The following is a 17,069-nucleotide window of genomic DNA, read 5'->3' on the forward strand; positions in this document are numbered from 1 at the left end:
CCAAGTGTACATAGAAAGTGTAAATATTTTCTGTTGTCCATGTAGTTCATTAAGACATGTAGATATTTATGATAGAAGACATTTTTTCATGACTGCATTTTTTAAAATGTAATTTTACATCTTTGAAATTCACTTTAATGCACTCTGCACTCTGCACACTGCTCATTCTTTTTCCAATAAAGGTGTGATTGAAATACCGAAAAGGCTCATTCATTAAAAGATTTTTTTCTCCAAATGAGGTGACACGGCGAACATAATAAAATATTGCCAATGAATCTATTTTAATTGAACAAAATTCAGCTTTTCAAGATGAAGTGGTATCCCCTTGCCATCAGAAACCCCTGCCTGAATTGGTAAACACATAGAACTGTTCCCGCAGTTTGAATTGACATGATCAAAACTCCAGTCAGATATGATCAGATGTAAAACCTGATGCTGCTGCATTACCTGAGAGACTGGCTTTGAAGACTCCTAGGTTGCTCCGTGGAGTTTCTTGCATGCAAATGAGAGAGTAGAACTGGTACTCAAGTGGAAAATAAAGTACGAACCATTATTCCTACAAACTCATGCTGGGTGCTGTCACACCTGCTTTTGCGCTTTGAAATAATTCACATCACTGTACACAACACAGAACAACAGGTATTATGGTGCTTGACAAATTCCTGCCTGTCATTGCTGTGAGGGACAAATCCGTAGCCCGTGAATATAAATTCATGTACATTTATTCAGAAAATAGCACATAAATATACAAGTAATATACAGTTTTCTCACGCAACTTGTCCTCTGACACTGATAAACCATGTTCTTGCCAAGCTACTCTTACATTTGCCACACTGGTTGCTATTTTTCAGCTCACTTCAACCAGAAATATTTAGTGACAGTGCGAAGTGCCTAAGGTCCCAAAAAGGTTTATTGATGAAACACTGATGATTTTTAAAAGCCAGATATACAGAAACCTGGCCTACAATTAGCCAACCTTGACATGATTTTCAATCTCAAAGCTGTAATGCTTTTACTGTTTGTCTCCCCAGAAAGACCCATCATTGCTGAATACAAGTACAAATCCAGGACAGCTGCAGGAATCCAGAAAGCCTATACCTAAATTATGCAGGAAAAAGATCAATTAAATACATCTCTCAATCAAGGGACCATATCCATGGGGAAGTGCTTGAGTTTTCATCAACAACTTCAAAAGTACGGGCCAGTTTTAATACTGCTTTTCATAAACATCTTTCAAAATTTTCTTCTGAGCTGCGTTACTTAAAGGTTAGTTGGAAATGAGCATTTTAAACAGTATTCAATACCTGCTGATTTTCATCTGCTCATGTCCAAATTTGTCACAATATTCTGTCCTCATTATTTTAAAGGTCGATTTAAATAAGCTTTTGATTTATGGAGGCAAATGAGACAAGAGTTGAAGCTGTGGCAAGTTACATAACAGCCATTTAAGGGACATTACTTAAGAGGAAATAAATAGTTGTGGAAAAAAAGCTGTAGAAAAAAAGAGCTCTCAGTGGAATCTGATGACAGCCTGAGCCATTACTTTTTTTTTTTCTGTTTTCTGTTCATCTGCAGGAAGCGGGGGCTAAGGGCAGTGCTCATTTGCATAAGCATAAATACCTGCTTTTTTAGTTTTTGATAGCTGTGATAAAAGCTGGAATGGAGTGGATTTGATGCCTTTTACATAACACCTAAAGCACTAACAGAGTTCTCACACATCACCTCAATGTGCCTCATGAATAAAGGACAATGTTCAAACCTTATTCCATATTTAATCTGTCATGGCCACTGTTTTTTATTGAATGCTTGTATTCTGCAAAGTCACTCCAGTTTGAATATTGCTAAGTTATTCAAGGCCATGCAAAACAAAAGGCAAACGATTAAAAAGAAGGTCATATTTGTGCCCCCAGTGATGTGTACTGGTCTGACAGATATCCAATTGTACACAGAAAGAAAATGCATTTATCAATCAATACAGTATGGTTCCCTTCGTCATTGCTTTCTATGCTCCTTGTAGGTCAAATAAGTTGTGCACTGACCTGACAATTTATGCCACTAGGTACATTTATAAACACAGTTTGTTATAAATTGCGTGTCTGTCAGAAAAGCCATTGTTAGCAGGCACCATGTTCATTTATTTTCAAATGGATTTCCCATTAATGTCCTGCAGCAGCTCTCGCAGTGCATTTGAAATCTCCTCATAGTAGTAGAAAGTGAGCGTTTTAGACCTGGTTTTCAGCTCATCAGTAGTCTACGGACAAATGAGTCAGATCTGCATACGTCATTTCTAGCCTCAGCACCTGTGGTTTATTTTTGACAAATAGCTAACTATGTGACTGTGATTATGCTGTTATGGTCTCTTAGCATTTCAACTTTGAGACACAATTCCCTAGTGTACCCAGCATGTACAGATGGAGCTTTTTTGAATCACTGTCATTTTGTGCTTCAGGCCGAACCCAGAATGCAATGTTTTGTACGTCTCGCACCTCATCTTCATCTTTGTCTGAACTGCCATGTGTGGGTATTGACTTTTGGATGCTTTGAATTGTGAAGCTGGTGTGAAAAAAATAACACCATTTGTTTTCCACTTGACAGTTTTTTCTAGAAGCAAAACTTTTGTTTATGTTCATTTACTATTAAGATGTCATCTGCATCATTTACATGTAAGCCTATGTCAAACTATGGTGTTTTACTCCTGTGTAAAGTAAATGCCTGTAATTGTGACAGTGAATGAAAAACTGTTATTATGTTTATTGAGATTATGGATTCAATTTAATCACCGACTAGCAGAAACCTTGATTTTATGACTCACTATCCAGGCCACACTGAGATTATGAACAATCTTAAAGGACGGTGTGTCACTTTGGGAAGAAAAAAACTGATTTGTTTTCTTGCTGAGAGCTGAAGAAGATCAGATAAGAAGATCAATATCACTTATATCAGTCGGTGGGATCCAGAAGCTCATTAGCTTAGCTTAGCTTAACAAGGCAACACATAACAGAACAGATTTATTGCTTGACCAATGCATGCTGACATGTGGCCTTCATCTGGCAATTCTTAGCTTAGCACAAGGAGCTGAAATTGGGAGAAACAGTTAGCCTTTTCTCTTTGGTTGCAAGGCAACCAGACTGCTAAAGGTCACTGTAATTGTAATCTCTATAAACAGATATCTGCATGTGAATATGCAGGCTCTGTATGCAAGGGACAAGATTTTTCATACCAGACATTTTCTGGTTTCCATCTGTCGTCATTTTGTAGTCCGAGTAATACAGAACAGTCATTTCTTTTGAGTTTGCATACAGAATAACTGTCTGTGCAGAGAGAAAGAGAAATCCATGGTCTAAAATGAAATCTAGAAACCATCAGCCATCAATTTCTGACAGTTTAGCTTCTTAATAGCTTTTTTTATTCAGCATCCATCGTTGGACGGCAAATAGCGATTGGGAACAGGGAGTGGTGACCTGAATATCAGGTTATCCCTTATTTTGCGTAGCTGCTGGTTACACCTCAACCCCCCAGGGGCAAGTCATTAGCGGATAGCTGATAGATTCTCTGATAACTGTATTTGTGGGATACCGGGACAATAAATACTTCTTCACATAGATGACTGCAGATTGTTTTATTCTTGTTTATGTTATTGCTGCCGAAGGTATGTTCTTAAAATAGGGCAGAGCCAGGATTGTCATTTCCCAATTTCTCATCTTGGAGCGAGGCTAAGCTGATTGGCTACTGGCTTCAGGTTATTATTGAATGGACAGATACGAGTATGACATATCTAACCTTTTATGTAACCTGCAAAAAGAAAATGAAATGCAGTATATTTATCAAAAATGTGGAACAATTACCTTAACCTAGAATTCTCAGCTAGCCAACTCCCCCTTTCCTGCTCTGTTTGATCACACACTGCATAAAAATGAGTCTTGAAAAGTAAAGTAAAAAAAAAAACAAAACTCTGGATTAGGTCTCTTGCCTGGATCACAACCAGTAATATTCCGTACCCAATGCCAGACGCTCAGACTGTAACAAGTGATCACAGTGTGCTGCCTTCAGTTGCACTGCTGCCATTCCTGCACTCAGCCTTAATTAATACAAGGTGTTCTTTCAGTTCTAGACTCTATTGTTTAATATTTGTGTCTTTACCTTATGAAATACTGCTTTTGAATATTTTTAGGACTCAGAATATTTTGTTATTTTTCAATTCCTATAAACACTATTGCCACGGTTGATGCTGGCCAACCGTGGGGATGTGAGGAAGGAGGACCCAGGCGCGGAGCTCTGAATGCAAACAGTGCGTTTATTTACAGTGAAAAGGGAAAACATAACAATAGATCCCCAGTGCGTTCCCGACTCCGGTGACATGTCCTCTTCCCAGTCTAGTATTCCTGTCTCCGCTTCTCGGTGTCTGAGCATCATGTGCTCACTGCCCTCTCGTCTCCACGCTTCTCCTGGGGAAATAACAGAGAGGCCGCCGTCAGACACACAACCATGCAGCAGACTAAACTTAGTAACTGGTCAAGAGACTAACGTGAAGCCATGCAATGATCCAGTGTCGGCGAGAGCTCCACCACACTCTTAAGTAGCTCCTCCAACGGGGCTTGATCAGCTGTGTGATGGTCTTCAGGTGTGGCCAACCACCTGGCAGGGCCACACCTACCAGGCCTGAAGGCGCCTGTAAACAGGTGCTCCCAGACACACACACCCACACACACATACCTGCAAGCAGGGAGAACGAGGGACAGCATATAATATAATACAGCTCCATAACTGCTCAGGGACCCTGGATCGCTCAGATCCAGTGTCTATTTTAAATTATAAGTCTAGATACCTCTCAAAAAAGGTCTTTTGGGTTGTTTTTGCTGTTCTTTTGTTTTAAATGAACAGCCTTTAACTATTAATTCAAACCTTTAATTATAAATTGTTAGTTATAAATCATAAATTGTTCTCAGCTTGTGTCTATTTACAATGTAATGAAAAGAAAAGGCACTTTTAAGAATTTAAAAACAGCTAAAATAAGAACATAAAAATTCAATTCAGTGCATGTTTGTGTATCCTTTTTTTTTGATAAAGAATATATTGCCTAAGGCCACATACAGTCATGTGAAAAAGAAAGTTTTCTCAGGACTCTATGCAGTCCTGTGAAAAACTAAGTATACCCATGATTCACTAGCTTGGTGAATCACCTTTAGCAGCAATAACTTGAAATAATTGTTTTCTCTGTGACTTTATCAGTCTCTCACATCACCATGGAGGAATTGTGACCCACTCTTCTTTACAACGTTGCTTCAGTTCATTGAGGTTTGTGGGCATTCATTTATGCACAACTCTCTTAAACTTCTGTCACAGCATTTCGATCAGGTTGAGGTCTGGACTTTGACTGAAACACCTTGATTCCTTGCTTTTTCAGCCGTTGTGTTGTAGACTTTTCTGTTTCTGCTTGAGATCATTATCCTGTTGTATGCAACAGTTTGGGCCAAGCTTTAGGACAGATAGACTCACATGTAACTCTAGAATACTTTGGTATACAGAGGTGTGCACAGTCATGGTGTGGCTACAAATCGAACCTACATCATCACATCTCTGCCACCATGCTTGATAGATATGTGGTGTTTATGTTGATGTGCTGTGTTTTGCTTTTACCAAATGTGGTGCTATGTATTGCGGCCAGATACCTCCACTTTGCAACGTTGCAAACCTAAGTTGTGCTCCCATGATGTTTTAGAGAGAAGATTTCTTCAGACAGTCCTTCCCAAGCCATGCTTTTTCAGGCTTTTTCTAATTATACTGTCATGAACTTCAACATTTAAAATGGCCTGTATAGTCTAAGATGTAACTCCTGGATTGTTTGCAATTTCTCTGATTGCAAGATTGTGGTATTTTGTTAATGCACGCTTGTTGCTCTAGACCATGCTCTGCTTTTGCAGTTAGACTCATTTTCTGATCTTTAATCAGCCAAGTGCATTTGATTAGCAGACCCTGGTTGTCACTCACTCTCTTAATTCCTATGGAAACAGTAAGAACATACTTAGTTTTTCACAGGACTGCATAGAGCGCTGTCAGTCAAGGCAATGTCAAGGTGCAGTGAAACTGTTACAGCCACACATGCTGGTACAACGACTTATTAGTGCACCTTTTGTTATTTTTTTCTTCTTTACGTCACATAGCCAGTAGCGCCTCCGGGGTTTTTTCATAGGGGTGGCCATATTGGGGCCACTGAGAATATTGGGGTGTCACACCAAAAAACAGAATTTCCAGTTTTATTATGCTGTTGCCCAACATAGTTTATTTAAAGAAAATATGGCAAAAATGAGAAACAGAAAAGCTATGAAAGTTGATATCACTGAAAACATGTGTCAGAATTTTTACATGAGCAGCACATTTTAAATGCGAATGTTGCTATATAATACAATATAGAGGTCATCAATTCATCTTGGCTCCTTCATCAGTCATTATTGATTTTATATTATTACGCTAGTTGAATCTGAACTGTATTAACCTCCTAAGACCTGAACTCTTCGATGGCATGCATTTTTAATTTCTCTTTGATATTTGGGAATATTGGGGCCCGATGAATGTAAAAACAAAGAATTATCAGATTTTTTTTACCTTATTTTTGTTTTTAAGAAAAATAAGAGCCACATATGAGGAAATTCGTTTAAAATTTTGATAGGACAGTAGCAGTATAACGTCCTCGTAAGTGGATATCAGGCCCTTGTAGAGCAAAATTGAGTATTTTGGTCTAAATAACCCAAAATGTGATGTCCACATATGTGGACGCCAGGTTCAAGGAGGTTAATGTTCACAGCATGAACCACAAAGAACAAACAGGAATGCTTGAGCTTATTTCTTTAAATTTAAAGCAAATAAATGTAAACAGGCATAGGTTAGTTAGGTTAGTTAAGATTTATTATATGTTTTAATTCTGTCAGTTTCAATCAAACTGGGGTGAAATTGAGTCCATATAGATGAAGTTATCTTACACAGACCCTCGCTTTTTATCTATAAAACTATTACAACCTGAATAATTAACTGCACTCTATGTAGCCTATGGCAGCACTAAATAACAGTGCCAGTATCTGTCTGTTCTATTTTGGTTTTTATACCACTAGGGGGAATCATCATGCTATGGAACCTCAAGAAATTACAGCCTGCCCAAACATCATTTACACTTATGGGGCGCAGATTTATGTACTGCAATCTTGTTAAAATGAAGTCTCAAAAATATTTTAATAATCAAATAAAAAATAGGTATTTTCATGTATTGTATTGTGACTGGTTCACTCAAAGTAGAAAATGTTTCTCTTCAAAAGCAGAGCAGTGTAATCCATGAGCTCTCACTATGCTTTTACAAAACATCCGCTTTTAATGGAGTTCTAGTCTCACACGGAGCCAGTGTTCAGTAGTAACATCACGCAGCGCGGCATTAATGTGTCAGTACTTTTACTTTCCCACTACTATTTCATCTTTTTCCATTGTATAGCTCGAGATTTTTCAGTGCTGTTTACATAATTCTGTTACAAGCTTCCACTGATTTAAATCTGTCGGTCCAATGTGGCATCATCTGGAGGCTACGAACGTGTTGCATTCAAGTCTGATGAACAAACAAAGGATGAGTACATTTTGAGGGGCTTCTGTAATCAGATCACTGAGTGCTCATTTTAAGCTTGAGCACATCTAAGAGTAATCCAGTACCATGCAATCCATATTCTGCTCTTTTATCTTTATCTTAAACAGAACCCCCAAAAAAAGGAAAATCAAAATTACACGCAATATAGAAATAAATATATATTCCATTTTCTTTCTTTTTGCTTCAACTGTAATTATTATTCATGGATTAAGGGGAAAAAAATGGAGCAAGCTAAAGACCATTACAGAGAATATTCACAGTGATTGCAATATAAAATATGCATTTAAATCCCAATTCAGCTTGTATTCTGGGTGAGCTGTTGTTATCCGTTTTCAAGAAAACAATGATCATAGCATTCTCATAAAGGACCTTCTTCTAAGCATCTTTGTTATGTAGCATCTATGCAAACAGAGTGTTTTACCTAACCAACCATAGGCACAGTCAAATAGTTTTCTTTCTGAGTACGGAAATGCATACAAGGGCTTGACTGCATCTTTGCCACCTCAGAAACTGTGTAGTTGACCTCTGCCTTTAACAGTAATGGCCCTGCCTACAGTTCTGTATCTGCAGACTGATTCTGCTCACACATAGAGCTTTGGTCCTGTGCTGATGATGATAAATCTGTGCCAGTTGTTCACCAGTTGATTGTGGTATACTGCTGAGCAGGGAGAGTGTCTCATTCATTGTGTCAGTGTGGGCCGTCATGGAGACAGCTGCCAAAGGAAACACGGCTTTTATACTATTCTCCGCTACATGGGAGAGAAAATTAGGAGAGAGAGAGAGAGAGGGAGAGTGCAAGAGGGAGAGGACAGAATAATATGTTGCATCAATCAGTCTAAATGACTTGCTTATAATTAGCTAACAATGTTTTGTTTCTTCGGTTCCCTGAAGTTATTGGTTCACAGTTAACCTTGAAGTAATTGGAAAGGCTCCGTTGATGTTCCCCCAATCTGTATGGAACTGACAGTTTATTTTTCTTCTGCGGATGGCTTCCCTCCTCTTTCATGTTGCTACAGTATTTATGAATTAGTTTCCTGTCACTTTACAGTACAGCCTAATACTAATTGGTGGCGAGATATATGGGTTATTCACATCCCACTAGGTGGCACGCAGTCTTCCTTCCTTCCCGACATTAACATGACTGAGAATTGTCGAAACTAATAACATGGTGTTGCGCTGGTAATACCGCTGCACAAATTACACCTTCCTTGAAAATGGCATAATCTCAAACATAAATTTAAACACTAAGGCTCGGCAGCCTCTGCTTCTCCAACCGGTCCCTGACATTTTAATTTGATGCTTCATCTGCAATTAGACATGCACTGCACACAGATTGGCTTATTTTTATTTAGTGAGAATCAAACATTCACTTTGGATTCCTCTTAATTTAAAAGGAGAGACTGAGAGAGACTTAGTGCAGGGGTTTTACCCTCAGTTCTTATTACGTTTTAATAAGTTGGACAGTGTCTCGACTGAAAAATGAATTTAGCTGTCATGCTCTTGACGGTTACCATATTAGTGGCATGCTAGGACACAAAATGCTAGTCCAGTTGTCAATAAAAAAGGCCGAGTGTGTTGTGAGAGAGAGGATGATGAGCCGTGAATGCAAGAAAAAAAAAAGCATTTCTCCTCATTGTTTAGATTTGTGAAAAGAAAAAACATCCACATATAAAAGAAAGACAGTCTGTCAGTGAACATCTTGGCATGTTTATGCTTTGCACAGTTTTGTTCCATTTCAATTTCACACTGAAAAGTGTTATGCTTTTTTAATTTTCTGATAGTCCCTTGCCTCTGTCGGCCACTTTGCAGGATAGATATCTGCCCAAGAAGTTAATTTAAATGACTTTTTGAGGATGGTGATTGATCCATTGCATACTAAATAACTTTCCAAGCCTAATATGAAGTACCACAGCAGAAAGAATAAGAATATGTTATGAGCTCTTCCAAATCACTCCCCTATTGTAGCTATCTATTATCAATCTAATTATGTAAGCGCTGTTCGTTTCATGGCTCTCACCTTAATCCCACACAGAATACCGAATGTAGTCACTGTCAAAACCACTAATCTTACAATAAATGCACTGCAGTGTTGCATGCTGAATTTAAATCCTTACGATTCATTTTTCAAGGGCTTTAGGCTCATATTCAAAATATATAAAAACAAAAAAGCGGTTTGTTTATTGTTTTGCTTTGGATTCTTAGAGATCACAGAGGCTGAGGCAGGTTTTCTTTTGTTTACCGAGGAAGATCACAGCCTGGGTCATATTAGAGATGTTTACTCCTCCTGTCAAAGGATAAGTTGTAAATTTTAGCTCACAGGAAATGAAAGACGTAGTGGCATGCTGAGTACAGACACCAAAGTAATGTCACCTTGAGTGAGCATTTCTCTTGTCTGGACTGGCAGGTGATATCAGAGGATAAACTCCATTTTGACCTTGTGTTCACTCATCTCAACAAAAACACAGGAGAAGAACAGCATTTAAAAAAAAGAAAAAAGGAAACACCCGTCACATTTCAAATATTATTGCGTCAGTCAGCTGATATCACCCGGTATGGCTGCCGATAACAGCGCTTCATTCTGTCTGGAGCAATGGAGCAATGTCTAGGCTTGATGTTAACGTTGTTTATTAAAAATGCAAAAAAAAAAAGAAGAAGAAGAATTAAAAAAACAACAACTACTAAACATATCTTCATTAACTTTCACTCTCGTGTAGGTGTGATTGATTCCATCATCAACCAAGTTATTTTCGTGACCAGCATAGGAACATCAAACACTGTGACCTCCATTATTTCCCCTTTGAAATTGCATTCACTTTATTCACCTCTGTGGCTCTCCAATACCTTGAATCATTTCTCCTGGGAGGTGTTTTTTTCTAACCTGCTGCTTCTCTGCCAGTCCTAAGAGCAGTGTAACCAGCAATTCTCTCACACTGTATGTGGGACACTTGAGCTAAGAGTGAGATGAGACATCTGGCACAACCTTCCCGAGACTGTGCACTAGATTCAGCTCAGTGAAATTTAGACAGAGACCCCCAAAATAAAGTAGCACACATGTTATATTTATCTTGATAATATATGGCTCTTCTGTGGCAGGATTCAAATTCACTCTTTGATACTGAGTTCTGTGTTTGTGGAAAAAGATGCAAATAGATTTAAACATTTATATGTCTTTGTAAGTTATTCTGGGCCTATGCACCTCTAACGTCTCACTAAATAAATAGGAGTTAGAAAAAATAGAATGAACCTGGAAAAAAAACTTCTTCCAGGAGTTAGAGGAAAACATACTCACCACTCGTGTCTGTGCTCTAAGAGTGGATCTGAAGCCAGGTGGAAGGTAGATTAGCTTAGCATAAAGGCTTTTACCACTGAGGAAAGAGATGCCCTAGATATCACCAAAGCAAATTGTATGCCTGCCACCTCTTTAAAGCCCACTAATTATCAGATTTTGTTTGTTTAATATCTACACAAAATGAAATCTGCTAATGAGAATCAATCATTTTGGTAATTACAAGCAAGGTTTGCTTGGTTATCTGAAGTCTTGTCATTGCAATCAAGATTAGACTGCAACCAGTAGGGACACTGCGCACAATACAACTCCACCTGCAACAAAATTTATGTGCAATTTTAAGATCATTCTTTGTGTATAGATAAAACAAATGAGATATATTGTGTTATTCCGTGAGCTTTAGAAGTCTTGATAGGCTTATATCTGATCTAGCCAAACTGTTTTTTTTTTTCCTATCCTGCTCCACATGTATCGACACGATAAGAGTGGTACCAATCTTTTCTTTTCTTTTTTCTCTTAAAATGTTTGCACCAGTAGGATTACTGATGCGCTTATGTAATATGCCCATCTATGAGCACTCCATAACTTTTTGCCCTTTTCAAAGTGCTTTTCACTTCTGTCTTCCTTAGCAAATACAATACACTTTTCTCCGTAGTTCTCATACTGGTTCAGTTGTCATGTAATTGAAGAAATTACATCTTGGTGTAAGATGCTTGATGATGGCCTTCTTAAGCTTTATCCACTCATCTATTACTTTCTGGTTGAAAAAACAAAACAAAACAAAAAAACCTTGGTTACATTGCAGTTTGATGCTGGACTTTGTAGTGTTTTTCGTATTTTGAGTGTGCGTGTGTGTGCACCTGGAGAGGTGTGCTCTTCTTATTCTTTTCTTTTTTTCCCCCAGTCTCTTGTTCTGGCTCCTTACCATTTCCTGTAGTCTCCCCTACAGCTGTCCCAAGGGTTTTCATACACCATCCCTTGAGTTAAAAACATCAGTTTTAACTTAAGGGGTATCTTCTCCTTAGAGTGTACTTGGAAAGATGTTAATGTTTAAGCGCGAGCTGGCAGGATACTTATAGCTTCAAGACTTTGACTAGAAACTCTTACATTACAGGAAAGAATGACTTCAATTGAACAGACAGCCTTGTTCAAATCCCGAATCAAAATGTCCAAATCTGTGATATTCCCAACATAATCAAAGATGCAGCAGTTGTGTTGCAGGCCTGTTTTGAAATTCGAACAGTAAGTTGTTGCTGGAGTTGCTAAAATCTGCCACGTGACTTTCGAGCGCTGAGGTCTAACGAGTTAGGACATTAGGTCATTACTGAAATGAATAATCAATGTATCTTCAGGAGTGTGTGATTCTTCCTTATGCTTGCAATACTTTACAGCTCAGGCTATTTACAATTATAGGACTCATTTGTAATACAAATTCCAGATCCCTTAATGAAGCCTAGCTGAATGGTAAATTGTATAGATTTACTGAAATATTAATAATGTGCGAGTGTTAGTATCTATTTCAATATATATTACCATTTTTTATGTACACCTTATCAAGAGGCAGACATGAATTAATGACTCTATTTGACTGTATTCTTTGACTGTTAAGTAGTTTGTGCTTAAAAGTAACGTTAGCCTTTGTGTCGTGAACAAAGCTTAAAACCAGCAACTGTGACCAAGTGAAGCCAAATTAAAATGATTTAATATATTTGACTCACTGATGTTTTGGCTTAGTCAAAGGCAATTAGCACCAAATCCGACATGCCTTTATGTAGCACTGACCCCCAAACAGAGCTCTTTTATAAACTCTTTTTTTCATTTACTGCAGAAACTCTGGAAATGTGCAATTTTATGGCTATGCCGTATGTTTCCTTGTGTCTTATAATTGCATTCACGATTCCAGTCTGAAATGTTCAATGTGAACTGAATAGGAATTCAGCTCCACTAAAGTACCTGCGAGTTTTGCCATCCTAATGTGTTTTGTGTTTGGATCACAGCACAGCATTGCATGCTTCTTTACCAGACTGATTGATGAGCAGGCAATTTGTGAGGTTTTAAGGTACATATTTGCATAAACTCTTAAAAAGACTGTCATCTTCTTAACTCCTTCCCCCCCACACACAAACAAAAAAATGGAGATTTGCTTTCAGAATTTATTAGGAACCAACAACCAAAACTGCACTGGGTGCTATGAAGACTCCAAAAATTATTTTCAGAATTTATGTTTTAAGAATTTGGCAGACAGATGCTGTAAGTCCTGGATCCCTAGAGAGCTTCTTTAAAAATCTAATGCAAAAACATCAACGCTTTAAACCATACACTCTAGAGAGGGAGGCTTGACTCCGCAGTTCTGATTCAGAATTGAAATGTTGGAGAATTGACACACTGACCCTTGAGGATTTGCATTTACATGCAAATCCACAGCTGGTTTGTAGCAAAAATAATTTATTCGACACGTATCATGATAACAAGGCTTGTGAGATGTGTGAGTCTCCTTTTGTTGCACCCACAGAGAGGCAAGCAGCTCTGCTATAAAGGTGGATATGAGAGAACCACATAACAATTGTCAACCTGCAGTACAAAAATGGAAGAGTAATGGCCACTAGTAAAAGGCCAAGATGTGGATGTGCTGTGCAAAGAAAACCAGTGAAATAAAACAAAAACATATTTTTTATCCTTTGACTATATTTATTGCCAGAAATGAACAAGAAAAGTTTTCATTCCATATATACAGAAAGACACCTATAAATTAGGGAATAATACAAGAAAGTGGAGGGAATAACACGTGACGATGGTCTGGTATTTGAGTGTGCTTTGAACTGTAACATATTAGTGGAGATACTTGAAAACTAGATTAGCTCAAATAAGACAAGTCAGTGCACTAGAAAAAAAATCCTTTCAATTGTTGGACAACTTCATAAAACACCAAACGCCACAAATAACAAAGTCCACTTATGGGAATTATTATCGAAGGACCAAAGGAGGACATCAGGTGAGGTTTCTTACATCTGCTTCCAAGACTCGCTGTAAGGTTGGGGTCAGGTTAAACATCATCAGAGATGGATGGTTTTAGATGAGGTCAAGTTCCAGTTAATGAAAAGTTAAACACAGATACTTGGAAACAGATCAAATCCCAGTCCCTAAATACAAAGGTGGTCAGGGTTTATGGATGCATCAACACAACACAACACCAGACAATAACATGGATGGCTGCTGTTTACTTTCTGTTTCAAGCTGATTAAACCTATATTGTTTTTATGCAATGACAAAAAGTCCTCCAACCCTAAAGAGAAGTACTATCTTTCTTCTGCCGACCTTGCTCTTTCATGGTTGAGGTAAATACAAGAGACTAATTTAAAAATAAGTGCCAGCATGCCTGAAAAGATCATAGTTTAAATTAAAGCTAATCTAAAAAGTAATTAAAAATAACCAGTCCTTCACCACAGCACTGTCACATCATAAATGGCTTTTTATTTTTTATTTTATTTTATTTTTTTCAGCCATGGTTGTTGACAATTTATCTGTGGCATTTCTTCTGCTTCAGGTATTCTCTTACGGGTCATATCACTGGGTAGGAACAGCTGACCTATATGGCTGTTTATGTTTGGAGACTCGTTGGCAAATAGGGCATTTCTCTGGGACTATTTTCAGCAGCAGATTAATGCACATTTGGTATGCCAGTGAATTATGACAGCTTGTGTATATGGGACTAAAAATAAACAACAGCTCCCATGTTAATCTTAATGAAGAAACATGCTACCCAGTGCAACAGTGTCAACCCGTCTCCCTATGAGATTGTATTTCTACAAGTAGCAGCAGCAAATATTTGAATATATTTTGAAGGAAATGTAAAGCTGCCCCAATTACATATTCTATTAACATAATAAGGAAATGTTGTTAACTAAGGTATTTGGCAAGTTACAAAAATGTTTTACATAAAATTTCAGTGAAATGTTTGCTGACAGTGTATTTATTATCATGTTTGGTTTGTATTACAGTATATAATAGCGCATTTCATACACCTAAAACTAATCACACTGTCACTGAGCCTTGTTATGGTTGTGATTATGCACTGAAAGCACATGGTTAAGGTTAGAGTAAGTTCCAGTTGTGTCTCGATGCAGAACGGCGACTGCAGTCATCAACATTAGATGAGACCACAGTCTTTTCCTAATCTTGCCTTAGTCTAACCACAGATGGGGCTCAGGATGCAAACCTCTCCAGAGTCAATGTCCTATGCTTTGTGCCATCTTTCTGTTCGTCCTTACCTCTTACATTCCAGGCATCACTTGTCAGTCAGATCATTTTATTGGCATTGTTGGATTTGGTCTTTTTGTAGGATTTGTTGTGAAGAAAAAATAGGGAATATGGCCAGACTTATGCTTTAAGAAGAGTGCAAAAACAGAATAGATGAAAATAGGACATGACTGGACTCACATGCAGATAATGTTTATTTTATTTGCTGCAGTTTCAAGATGTCTGCAGCTACCTTTACTGAACTGAAGCAAACTGAATTTGTTTTGGGGTGGTCAAAGAATCTGAGCAAAGAAAATTGCATGTCACCAAAAAAAACCTTTTTTTTCTCCAAAAACAGTATGCTAGTCACTGAGGAAATATTAACCTTCTGAGGTGTAAGTCGTTATGGGCGGTGATCATAAACTAATCCTGTGTTTTAGAGAAAGGCAAAATTTATGTGTGTCAGTTAAAATGACGGTTTTCTTTGCTTACATATAAACAAGACATGGGAGAACAATTTAATGAAAACAGAAATTATATATATCTTAGGCCTGGAGGTAACATTGGGGTTGGAGTCATCAATGATAGTCCTTTAGACTGATTAACCCCTCCAAGGGTTATATCAGTCTCATTTTTCATCCAAATTCATTTTTATGAGGGAAATATTCCCTCTTCTTGTTTCTTTTTCTGGCATGCCTATTGCATAAACAGGGAAAACTCAATGTCCTTCCCCCAACTTTTAGTTTCATTCTCCTGATCCTCGCCCCACTAGTAGATGGCATAAACCCCAGTTTAAGAGCCACTGCCTTAAAATGTGGATATCATGTTGTGTGGAATGTACAAAATAGATTTCCCTTTAATCTCTTTGGCAGGTACATTGAAATTCAGTTTCAGTGTCTCGGTACAACTTTTTTTTTTTTTGTATTATGTTGGCAGCAGAAGTTTCAGAGGCAGGCTTCTCAAAAATCTTGACACATAAAACTAAAATTTTCTGCATGAGTGGTTACAAGAATAGGGGGAAGAGTTTTTGGTGCTTGAATGAACTGTCCCTTTAAGATGGGTACTCTGCTGAAGAATCATGACACATCGATTATGCAGGGATATGGATCATTATTTCACAGTAAAAGACATATAATATTGGGCTTTAAGAAACTTTACAGAAATACAGACTTCCTTTTATTGCAATATAGTAGTTTAATCAGAGTAATAATTAATACTGGATGTCACTGTTCTGTGTTATTTTGACCATCATACATAATAGCTGTTGTCACTATTGTAACTTTTTTTTCTTTACAGTTAATAGGGATGCTGTCCCGACCATTGCTGTACAAATTATTTTGAGTGCGCAATTTACATCTTTGCAAAATGTTTCTTGGAGGAATTTGTTTGAAGAACCTGCTTTTCCCTTTGTTTACTCTGCACCAAGATTCATTGACTTGATCATCATTCCCACTCACCACCATCAGTATTCCGGTGTGCAGCTTGAAGTGTGGTGCAACCAGCAATGGGAGCAAAAACAGAATGATAAACAATTTAATCTCACCTCTAATCATGCTTGTGCAGAGTGGTAAGTGAATGACATCAAAGAGATGCCAAGATATTACAAGTATGCTTAAATGAGCAGTGTTTTGCCGTTTCAACCCCTGTGGAATACAACAGGTATGATTTTACACCAGCCAAATATTGTGCTTTCAGGTAAAAATCAATTCGTCATAAAACATCCCTGTGTTTTCACTGCAAGAAAAGCAGCAGAGATCGTGGTTCATACTCCAGGGCGGGGACAGTGGTCTCATTAGAAAAACTTATCCATGACAAAGTCATCAGCTTCTAAAAGAACAAGGCAGCCAAAGCCTCACATTAGGATGTGGCCTATTTATTATGGATATGAACCACCCTCTCATTCAAAGTTCAGATCATATTAAA

Source organism: Neolamprologus brichardi, chromosome 16, assembly GCF_056152115.1.
Source record: "Neolamprologus brichardi isolate AB-2024 chromosome 16, ASM5615211v1, whole genome shotgun sequence".
In the NCBI taxonomy this organism is placed as follows: Eukaryota; Metazoa; Chordata; class Actinopteri; order Cichliformes; family Cichlidae; genus Neolamprologus; species Neolamprologus brichardi.